General features: G+C 35.5%; 1 protein-coding gene across 2 annotated transcripts in view; it reads right to left on the minus strand.

Annotated features, from left to right (window-relative positions):
- The window catches only part of PDE1A (phosphodiesterase 1A), a 177,819-nt gene that overhangs the window by 85,406 nt on the left and 80,349 nt on the right, over positions 1–12,064 (minus strand). The gene's annotated exons all lie outside the window — the stretch shown is intronic.

The following is a 12,064-nucleotide window of genomic DNA, read 5'->3' on the forward strand; positions in this document are numbered from 1 at the left end:
TAAAATAAAATCATGGAGTCCAAGTGGACAAGATAAGCATCATACAGTGATGCTCCCTTGTGGTGAAGAAGGCCAACAGCCTTTGATACTGCATTAGGAGAAACACAACCAGCAGGTTGGAGATGGTCCTTCCTCTCTAGTCTGCAGTGATGAAACATACCTGGAGAGGTCTGTCAGTTCTGAACTCATCTGTACAGAGAGGCATGGACATAATACTGCAGTGAGTTCAGCAATAGGACACAAAGATGATTAAAGGACTGAAGCGTCTGTCCAACAAAGATGAACAGAGAGCCTAACAAGGCTATTTCTGGAGACATGTTCCCAATTGCCTCTTGATGATGGAAATCTGACTTCTGATATAATTATGCAGGAATTTTCCAGGTAAATTATAAAATGCTATTTTTTTTTCCAGTAAAAACTGTAGTTCTCAAAGAACTCTCAATACTGATGAATGCCTGATGCTTGATGCAATGGATCTGAGAAAATACTGAATCAGCACAAAGTGGCTTCAGAGATGTTATATTTACAAGTTAAGCATCATTAACAGGGCTGAAAATTCCCTCAAGTCCTAATGAAATCGGTATGTAAAGGACATCCAGGAATCCTGTGCGGGAGTGCATAGTAAAATTACAGTTTAACTTTCACACATGGAAAAGATTAAAACTACTGCTGATCAGATGTTTTTCTTGCTGATTCTATCACCATAAAATCCATCAGAGGAAAAATAAAAGATTGCTCATGAGAAGCCCCAAACTAATGGCAATCTGCTCACTTGAAGATTGGTGATAAAGAATCTGCTGCCTGCCAAAAGAATTCTGCTATGTCCAAAATGCTTCACTGATGGGTAAAGCCATCCATCTAGGCACAGCTGTGTGCAATGCACTGAACATTGAAAGGATTTTCCTGGATTCCTTCCACATAGATGTCAAGTAACTTTTCTCATAAGATCTTGGAAGGATTTGCAATCATCTGGGATAAAAGAGCATGATTAAAGAATGGCTGGCTCAGCTGGCGCTGACAAATATACTGGCATCTGCTCTTCCTCCTGAAAACTCTCTTCCAAAGGAACTAGATCAGTAACAGACCAAGCAATAGGAGGAATAAATATCTTTCATGGTCTTTGTGGTGAAACCTAATGGAGTTTTGAGGTATCCCATGGTGACCAAAAAAGAAGCATCACTTGAGAAGCTGAGACCTAAGCAGAAGGATTCTTGTAAGGAGGAAATTAAGAATGTATGATGTGGGGAACTACAGAGAGACGGGATCCATGTGGTTTGGAGAAGAAAGTCTCTGTTGTCTTGAAAACCTGATGAGGAAGAAGAACATTTCTTCTGAATATGTTACCCTATCACAATAAAATCTAGATCCCTTGAAGGCTGCCAAGGTAGGTATTGCCATTACATAGGAAAGTCTAATAACTCTGTGTGCAGCAAATCTTTGTTGGCTGTCAAAAAAAAGCTAGACAAATTATAAGATTAATTAGATTTATTGATAAGCATGAAATATTAATTAATAATTTTTATTGTGATTTTAATTACTAAAATCAAATAAAGATTCCCCTAACTGAAATTATGGAAAACATAAAGTACTGAAGACAATGTAGTTTAATCCACATCTGTTCATAATAACTTGCAATTGTTCAAGCATACCCCCTGTATAATTTACAAAGGGGCCTCTGATATATTTTGAAAATACCGTAATTGTCATGTCACTAGAAACTCACAAAGTTTATCTTCAGCTACTCGCGTGCTGAGTATTTATACAGCTATTGAATTAAATTCATAAACAGTTACATTACTAAGTAATTGAGATATTAGCCTGCCAGCCATAAAGTTGGAATTGGTTTCCATTCTAGTGGATGTTCAACATAAAGTGGTAAAAAATAAAAAGAATAGACTATGAAGCTGAGCTCAAAAAGGCTAGACTGATTACATGGATTAAGTCACATATTTTAAACAGAATACTTATTTCATTTTGTGCAAGAGACAAAAATTCATAAATCTTACTTTTTTGCTGAGGTCCCAAATAAACTACACGTGCATATGTATCATAAGGGATAAGCAGCTAAACATTAGTTGAGTACTGTAATGCAATGGAAAGCACAGCAACAACAGCAATGCAACAAATTCCCAGGCTACAAGTGAGGTCTTGCTCAAATGCAACAGCTGTAGGCACAGAAATTAAGGAAAGAAGCTGCTTACCTTCAGACAGCTTCAGGCATATAAGGATCTCCAGTGAGATATCTTTGCCTCCACTGCCAAACTTTAGCAGTCTAGGAAGGGGTGTATCCTGGCTCACCCCTTCCAGTCACTCAGGTGCACTGCATGCACCTGATCTTTCCTGGGTTGGCCCTGTCTTCCCACCAGGTGATCCATCACTTGTTCAAGCCCTTGTTCTTAGCATTTTCAATGCAAGTATTATATTGAAAAACAGTATAATTCCAGATTGAGATGCATAACAAGGAATCCTAAATAGATGTAGAAGTTGTATACCTCTGCACTTGGTGCTGGTGAGATTAGTACTGGAATACTGCAGTACAGCCACATATTCACATTACAAGGATGATTTTGAAAACTGGATATAAAACTAGAGAAAGAAGCCATGAAGATGGCTTACAATAGAATTTTATATAAATAAAAATAGACACAGAGTTTACAGTTCCTAGGACACAGTCTACATTTAAGAAAGGGACAAAAAATAAAAAGAGAGGTACTTATAACTAGCAGGTTTATAGAATTGGTCACATGAACCTTAAATTAGAGAAAATAACAGGTATTTGGGAGAAAAGATATCAACAATGAAATCTATAAGCATTAAAATAATTAACAAAATGTAGCAATCATTTTACTCATGTTTCCCTAAAATGAATGATTTACTCAGTAAATCCTACTGGATTTGAAGCAGATTTGATTTTCGTACACTATGTATGTACAGAATTTAGCGTGATGGCTATAGAGGTAAACACAGTAAATACTTCTTGGTTGTAAAATCCATTTATGTACAGATTCAAACAAGACCAGTGCTTAGCTAGAAATAATTAAAAAATGAATATATCATCATAAAGTCATTCCTAACTGTCATTTGTCTACTTTTTTGAACTGCAAATTATTATATTTAAAAGGTTCTGAAATAACTCATAATTTACCCTCTAAATTTTTGAAATACGATCCTTTAAATGTAAATGTATTTTGACCATTACTCCACATACAGCAGAAGTCTTAATGTTTTACTTATAATTAGTAGAACAACTGAATTAAAAATAATGCTGTATTCAATCCAAATCAGTGTTGGGTAGACTGTTTACCTTCTATGGGCTGATACTGTGAAACCCTATTTGTCAAGTACAGTATTTTTGTATTTGCAGTCTCACTGACTTCATTAGACCTCTCATGAGTGCTATCCATGGGCACAATTGTTTCCAGGATCACATCTTTACTTAGTAAAGGAACACCATCAAAGGATAGTCAAGAAAATATATGGATATAATGAAATCAATCCCTTTTACCAAAGCAGCCTGTAAGATTCCATAAATGCATCCTGGCAGCCTCAGAAGGGTGTTTTGCGTGGAAGTTTCAAACATCTGTGCTGCAGCTTAAGAAGTACCACATTAGTGAGTCTCTTGAGGATCCATACAACATTTAGGACAGTGATGAAAGTAATACAATTTATCCAGTCACAATTTATTTTGTGAATATTCATTATACAAAATCAGGAGAGTGTATTGTATAAAAAAGAAAGCTGACAACTGTAAATGAGCACTTCTAGAATACTGACCTGTGTTACCTTGAGCCACTTAAACATGAGGAATTTGTAATGTATGTAATCCATGTTGTTTTCTTAATGTTTTAGGTTTTACTTAATTTCATAAAATAAACTAAGCTGAATACTTCTCTAGAAAGACTTCAGCATGGTAAATTCATTTTGCTTTATCCATGAATTAGTTCATAGTTTATTTACTAGCACAATAAATACACATTTGTATTTGATGAGTTAGCACATTCTAAGTTTATTTGGAATTATATTCCATCTTTAAATAAAAGGCGGTAACCCATGGCTTTTTAGCCCATGTAAGCAGTTCTTTTCAGTGCCAAGTCTCACAGACAAATTTCAACCTCCTTTAGTAATTATTTAATTTCTTAGACTGTACTAAAACAAAGCAGAAGATGATGCGAAGATGCTACCTCTGTGAGATGGCACCTAACAGGTTAAAACAACCCTGTAGTCTTACCAGCTTTTTGTCTACAGCCCTGGTTTTCCCTTTTTGCTTATTCTCCACAATACAGTCCTGCTTTTCTACCTGTTGGGCTAGAATTAGCATGTACTAGTTTGTATTTTGCAATATAAGGTATGGAAAGATGTTACTATAGTCTTGATGTCTGGATGCTGGGAGACAAACTGTTTACCTGCTAAATTCACTTATTGACCACAGTCACAGAAGTAAATCTTTCCCTTGCTATTTCAGATGATACCAAGGGGAAAAATTTGAGCACATGGAAAGCAACTGGTAAAAACAACCTTGACACTAGAACATTTTCTCTGGTCCTAATAACGAAGTATTCCTACCAAGGAAAACTGGGCAGAACCATCACTTGCTGTGGGAGATATGACATAATTTCCTTTGCATTTTTGGAGAGCTGCTTTGGGTCATGTTTAGAGTGTGAAAGGACTTCATCAACAAGATGAGCAAAGTCTCATCCAAGACTGAGGAAATAAACTTGGGAAAGTGTGCAGTTACATAAGAAGATAGGCCAAAGCCCACTCACCGAGTTATTCCTACTTTCAGTACAAAACCTCTGCCCATCAAGATCTCAAATCTGCTCTTAAGAGGAGTGACCTCCAACTGGTGAGACAATAATCTCTACCTCACTCTTCTGTTGGGAAGAATCAGTGTAAGACAGTGTTCAACAGTTCATGTGTTCAAAAACTGTTCAAAAGCTCAAGTGACTGAGGCACACGATCACTTCTCTGCTTGCTGCTGCTCATGCATAGCCACTGATGGCACAGCCTCAGAGCAACTAGGTGATCAGTGATACAGCAAGATTTTTGACTCTTACTCCAGGTGAAGCTGAAGGCCAAAAAGAGACAGATATGAAAAATAAACATAGAGACTTTTCTAAAAAGTATATTTATTAAATGACAGCTGTATGGAACAAATAATGAAGAAAATCTACAGAAAATTTCCTAGATGAAGAATAGAAATTGTGAAAAGCACACAGAAAAATGAAACAGGAGTATTGGGGGCAACTAACAGTTTCCAGAAGCTAAAATATTTACAGAAGAGGCAACGATGGGCCATTATTTCAGTTTTATGTACAATAATAAAAAATGGCTTTGATGGTAGAGCGCTGCCAACAAATTTGGCTAAGAAATGATTTATTCTTTGAGGTTACCACTTCTGGAAGAGAAAAGAGAAAGGAAGGAACAGAAGATATTGTATGAATCGGATCTTGGTGAAAAATAAATCTGTTCACTTCCACAGAAAGAGCACATTTCAAGTGGATATTATAAGATAGGTAAAAGCTCAGATCTATTGAATATTCTCTTGGATAAAGAAATAAAGCTCAGTTATAAAAGCTTGTGAACATGACCAGAATGGGTGAAATTGCAAGTACCTAAAGGTTAGATAAAAATTTAATTTAACAGAGAAAATTGGAAAATGCTGAAGGGAGATGGACACAACTGATGAGGTAGCAGTAATGCAGATAATGATATGGTAACTATCTTGGGAATAATAGCATGACTTAGAAGGGATGATAACAAAAAAGCAAGTCTAGACGATTCAAAAGAGAGCTGTTTCCATTTTGAGACATACTAAATAAATTGTTTCTGGAGTAAACTATCCAATTGGAGGAATTATATTCTGAAGAAACCTGCAGACACACTACAGATTGAAATGGGAAATACAAAATGCGGAAATTCGGGAAACATCACCTGAAGGGAAATATTGAAGAACAGGACTAGTTTTCTCAAAAAGGAGAAAGCCAAAACAATGAACATGATAAAAAGTTTCTAACAAGAAGTTGATGACAAAATATTCTTCCATATACCAAGGATTGAAAGAAGCAATCTATTCAATATCTTTGGGCAGACTTTTACTGCAGATCTCATTCTGGTGCACACGTATTGAAAGAACATTCAAAAAACTACGTCTGGTTCTGTAAGCAGTCGGTAGAATGAGATCAGCCTGGACTAAGAAATACCATTCTGGTTTCTTTGGAAAAGCTTTATGCAGTCTGCTTTTAAATTAGGTACTAAAGTCATTAGAGGTGTTCCAGGAAGATGGAATGTAAATGGGGAGACCAGGTAACAGAGTAGTACATTTTAACTGGGACCCTGAAGGGGTAATAATTCTGGCTGGATCAATCTTGCTGAATGTTCTTTAAAAATTTATGTGCATTTTTATGAGAACTCAGTAATTTATTTTTTGCTGTTCAAAACAACAACAACAACAACAAAAAAAGGTGAAATACTTAGAAACTTCACTCCAGCTATTCAAGTATTGTGTTTATTTATTTTAATTTTTATGAACCATGTTATTACAGCATTGAAATCCTTTCTCCAGCACTAAGAAAGCTATTAATTCTGGATCACAGAAATGTTTAAACAATTCCTTGTAACCATTCATTATCAGTTGAGAAGGTTACTACTATGCATTAGTTTTACACCAATGCATTTTATTTGGTTTGCATAATACAAATGTTAGAGTTTGTAAAGCTGCAAGAAAATACATCATTAACTTTCAAATGAGAGGTTAACAAGACCTATTATTCTGATGCTTTAGAAAATTAATTTTCTAAAGTAAGGTGTTTAAGATAGATCAGCTCAGCACAAAACTTTTCTTAGTTGCTGCTCCCAGGAGACCAAAGTAACTTCCTGTAAAACTACAAATGTTTACAAGTGTGTAATGACCACACTGACATGACTGGAGCAGCATGCTTTAAGATCTGAATATAGACTTAAGACCTTAGAGGTCTGACAATCAGAATGGTAGGACAGAATAATAAATTTGACTTAATTTCTTTATGTGAGGAAATGTTTCGAACACTAGTTGCAGGCCAGGATTTAAGTTATGTGTCAGCATTCCCAATCATAAGGAAATTTCTTAATTTTTTGTAAATTTTTGAAAACAATAACAACAAAAAAGAGGATCTGCTTCTTGTGGGATTTTTCAGATCCCTATTTCATTGAAGTACTTTAAGGAATCAGACACTTTTAACAAAAAATAATGAGAAATATTATAAAGCTCACTCATGACAATTGGAAAACAACTCAATTACTAATCTTGTAATGTCTCCTCTTGGAAAAATTTGTCTGGAAGTAGTACAAAAGAGTACACCAGCAGTATCCCAAACAGACCATCAAGATTATAACAAATATTAAATATATTTCTCCAGCATCACTATGTGTAGTGTACTTACCAATAACATGGAGTAATTAGTACAATTTACATTTTAGTATACTAAGGATGAGTCTACAAGCAAGCAGAACTTCAAATGACCATATTCTCTTTAATTTCTTTGTCAGCTCACCACCTGCTTCTCTTTACATTTCCACGCTAGTCATTATATTCTGTATTACTCATTCTCCTCATCTTTTAATTTTGCCTTAACTTCTCCATTATCCAATTTTCTGTCTTTTTTTTTTTTTTCTGGTAATTGGTTGGTTTTGTGGGTTTTTTTAGCCTCACATTATTTCCACAGTTTCTGAAACTCCATGTGCTTCTGCCACTAAAGCCACTGTCTCTTGAAGCACAAGTGATCTCATTTTGGATTTCTTTTTTATCCCCTTTCTTCCAGACCCTATGCAGCTTTACCATTATCTGCATACTTACAGACTTTCTCTCTCCTTTTTCCTCCTCTTCTTTCCACATATTTTCTTTTCTGAATAATAACAGATTCACCCAAAAAGTAGGTCTTTGCAACCTTTCCCCAAGCTTGATCCTCTTCTTCCATATATATTCATACCAGTCATCCTCAAATTCAATCCTAGTGCTGATGTCCTATTTTTAAATTCTCAATCATTCCTCTGCATTTGTAGGGGTGTCTGCGGGATCCATCTTTGACAAAGAAGATACTAGATAACAATAGGAGCGTCAGTGTAAGTAGAGTGTGTGAACAGGATTCACAAACCTCTCTGAATGGGTGTTTTTACATAACGGTTTATGTTAAGGAAGAAGATGACCAGCAGCCACAGTAACTCAGCATGGAATTTTGGGGAGGTGTCTGGAACAACAAAGGAGTTGGTTTGAAAAGAAGCATAAAGGATGCACAGAAATCTGGAACAGCGAGAACAGGTCTTGGAGTGGCAAGAGCCACACTCAAATCCATTTTGATGGTGACTGATGTCACTGTGCAGTCACCAAGTGAGCCCGAGGGGCATACAGTACTGCACACCTTACCTCCATTGACAGGAATTTAGAGGCTCAGAGCCTCATTTGTTCACACCAGCCCTGAATCTCTCACTTGTTCTTTTTTGTATGCTTTTCCCAGGTTTAGCTAAGGCTCATGTATATGAGTTAAGGTACTGACTGAGGCTATCACTATACTACTTGTATTAGCCAAATTAGCATCTCTAGATGTTCCTGTATCATGTATGAAGACTTTATCCACTCCCTCCAACCGAATTTCAATTTTTCAAGCTCTCAGTAAAATTCAATTGCAAGAAAGAATGAACAATATCAGAGCAAACAGTATCATTTCAAATGCAGTGTTGCAATGTCCTTAACAGAGAACATAGCAGTAAGTCCATATTGTACACTATCAGCTTAGCTCAGAAAACCACCCATTTATAACAACATAATTTATGCAATTGTCTATCATGGCCATCAAAACTCAAATTTGTAAAACAATTTTAAAATCATTCTTAAGAGCAGAACTCAACTGACATTTTGGGATAACAGTTCCAATGCTTTATGCAAACCGTTTCCCAGTCTTTCAGCTTTTCTAACTTGACTTTGTCATTATTGCCTGACAGGCACTGTTGACATTTTCAAAAAGTTTAAAATACTTAAAATATAAACTCCTTTAAATGCCTCACCAAATTCTGTTTTCACCTTCACGTGCATTTAAAAAGTAAATCAATGCAGAAATCATTTTTAAGTGGGTAGGTAGCTGGCATCATTTTTCCTATTATCTGCCTATTTATGTACATAAAAGGAGAAATATTGAAGAACTAAAATGAATGCTTGCAATTGTGAGCTGATTTAATAGAAAATTAAATATTTCAGAAATCAAGATTCCCATAATGTTCAGTAATAAGCAGAGTACTGACTTGCTCCTTACTATTCTATGCTGCTTTGGAAATCAACTTTCAATGATATTATCTGATAGATTCTTAAGGTCATGTCAATGTATTCTAAACATGCAATACATGGAAATAACTGTGACATTTTGTGAAATTTTTCTGTGACAAGCAGAAAAATAAAATATTTAAAATGTGGTATCTTCCAGACACAGATAGTTCTCATTCTCCTATTTAAGAATTTTCATGCAGATTAATGAACAAATGCTAATGAACATCTAAAAACTACGACCAGCCTCATCGTATGTAGGTCTGCTCTGCAGTGAATCAAGTGCATATAGGGAGCTTAGAAATCCATATATTTAAAACTGATGAGCACAAGATTCCTGCAATTTAACCAGGATTATGCTGGAAGCTGTGGAGTCTGATTTGATAAATGCAACTGTTTAAAACTCATAAAGAAAATCCAGTTCCCTTCTTTGCTGAAGCTTCTAGCAGGAGCTAGCTGCCTCTCTCCCTAAAGCAAGTTTCCATCACAGACACAGAGGCAAAGCCCAACTCCATACTGGTCCCTGAGACAATCCAGCTTACAAACTGTGCTCTGATGCAGCCATCTGTATGCCACAGAAACAAATTCAATACTCTGACTTTCCACATGTACTACCTGCCTATTATCAAAAAATGCAGGAGAGGCCACACTTCCTCTGCTGACTCATGACGATTGTTTGGTAAAGTTGTTACACTGGATGACCTCTAGTTTTCATCCATGAACTTTCATACATGGATATGAAGCATGTTAGACTGACATAATACAGCCACCATTTAGTATCTGGCAAGTGTAGAAACCAGAGTCACAGGAAAGTATGAATGAGTATTCTTAAACTATATCATGCAGTTTCCAGTCTATGACTTTCCAGATCATGCAAAGGGGGTGTAGAAGTAATGGACTACCACCATAGAGGAGGTGGCAAGTTCTGTGAGGAAGTGATTCCTACCTTGTGCTACAATTACACTTCTACCAATCTGAAAATGTAAATCTCTGCTCATCTGTGGTCAGTGCTTATTTGTCTATCACTGCTATTTACAGAGTTTCTTCTTCAGTCATAGGCCTCGTCACAAACATGTTAAAAACACAGCATAGCTGATCCACTAGCTCTGATGAAATGTATTTCTAATATGTTTTCACAGTGTTAGGACACCAAATACTAACACTTATAGCTTAGTTCTTTTGATCTGCCTCCAGAATACATCAATTCCACCCAAGAAAGAATTACATTTTCACTTCTGATTATTCAGACAAAAATAGGGAAAAATGTACCCACTAGAGGAAAAAATAAATAAATAAATAAGTAAATAAATTCTACTGCTTATCTCAACAGAACCCAAATTTGTTGCTGCCTTTTGTGCTCTCTATTCTCTAGGATACACATAAAAATAAAAAATAAAAAAAAAATCACCCCCTTCCTTAGAACTTTCTCTTGCATCTCCTTAATTGCTTTATTTGCTTGAACGATTACTGCCACAAAGCCAAGTGACATCTGTACAGTCATTGTACATAACTTCAACTTCTTCAAGGATAACACAAGTTCCTCTCCTCCCTTATTAACTCTGAAAAAGAACTAACAATTCATGATCTGTAGCTTCTGTTCTGCTACTATTCAAAAAACTGACTCTCTTTGATCTCAGTGGAGGCACAGTCTGACTTCTCTGTGAATGTTCTCCCAAGCCATGCACTAGCTAATGAGACTTTAATTCCAACCAAAAGAAATCTTTAGAGATGAAGATGTTATTCAATGAACGTACATCAGTTCTCACTTAACTTTTTCTCTTCAGAAGTTTACTATCAAACCTACTGTTAAATCAGTTCTTGATTAAATATGAATAAAGTAAAGGGAAAGATCTAATAAAAAGCTTGAAATATGTAGGCAAATCTGTTTATCATATGGTATGTTCCTTAGAGTGAGAAACCCAGGACAGAACAAAACTGGATACACAATTACAATGTTGTGTATTAAAAATAATTCATTAATAATAGAATGTTGTTTCCTTAAATAAATGTGTTCTCATTAATTGTCAAGTTAGAAAGTTTAGTATACTAAAATACAAAAAATGTAATTATTCTAATACATCAAAATCTTCTTTTTTTTTTTTCCTGGTGTCAAAAGTACCAGAATAAATAATGCACTTCACAACTCCATTTCTAAAACCAGATAAGATTCTCTTCATCCCATCAACAGCAGTCATGCTTTCGTTACTGGGATGGTGATAAAGTTCTTCTTACCTTCCATCTCAATTTGGTGACAGCCAAGCTGTCTAAACTATATAGTATGTTTTACTATTGCACATTACCAATTCATTTTATTTAAATCATTTATCTTTCCTTGTTGAAATTTCCAAAATATATTTATTTACCTTCCTCTGGAATGATAAAGAGGTTGAATACAAACATTTGGACTGTTGTTCAAATGTATATGAACAACATTAAGCTACAAGAGCAAATGTCAGAGATTTGCTCCTTTTTTTTTTTTTTTTTTTTTTTTGGTGCTTGGTTCCTCCTTCATTCCATCTACTTATTGAATGAATGTGTATCATTGCTTGTAAACTGGCTTCTCCACGCTTTCCCCCCATTTAATGTGCAATTCTCTCTCCTGCTTTCTTGATTTATAAAATGCAACCAACCATTCAAATTTTCTGAGGTACTACTGCTTTATATTTTATCTTCCTGTCTACCATCTTGTGGAAGTGCCAGGCTCTCAAAAACAGTATAATTCATCATTCTAAATATCTAAGGATTTTTAATACCCTTTATAATGTCCTGGACATT

This window comes from Cyrtonyx montezumae, unplaced genomic scaffold (assembly GCF_038088225.1).
Source record: "Cyrtonyx montezumae isolate F1298 unplaced genomic scaffold, pur_monq_1.0 scaffold_7, whole genome shotgun sequence".
NCBI classification, from domain to species: Eukaryota; Metazoa; Chordata; class Aves; order Galliformes; family Odontophoridae; genus Cyrtonyx; species Cyrtonyx montezumae.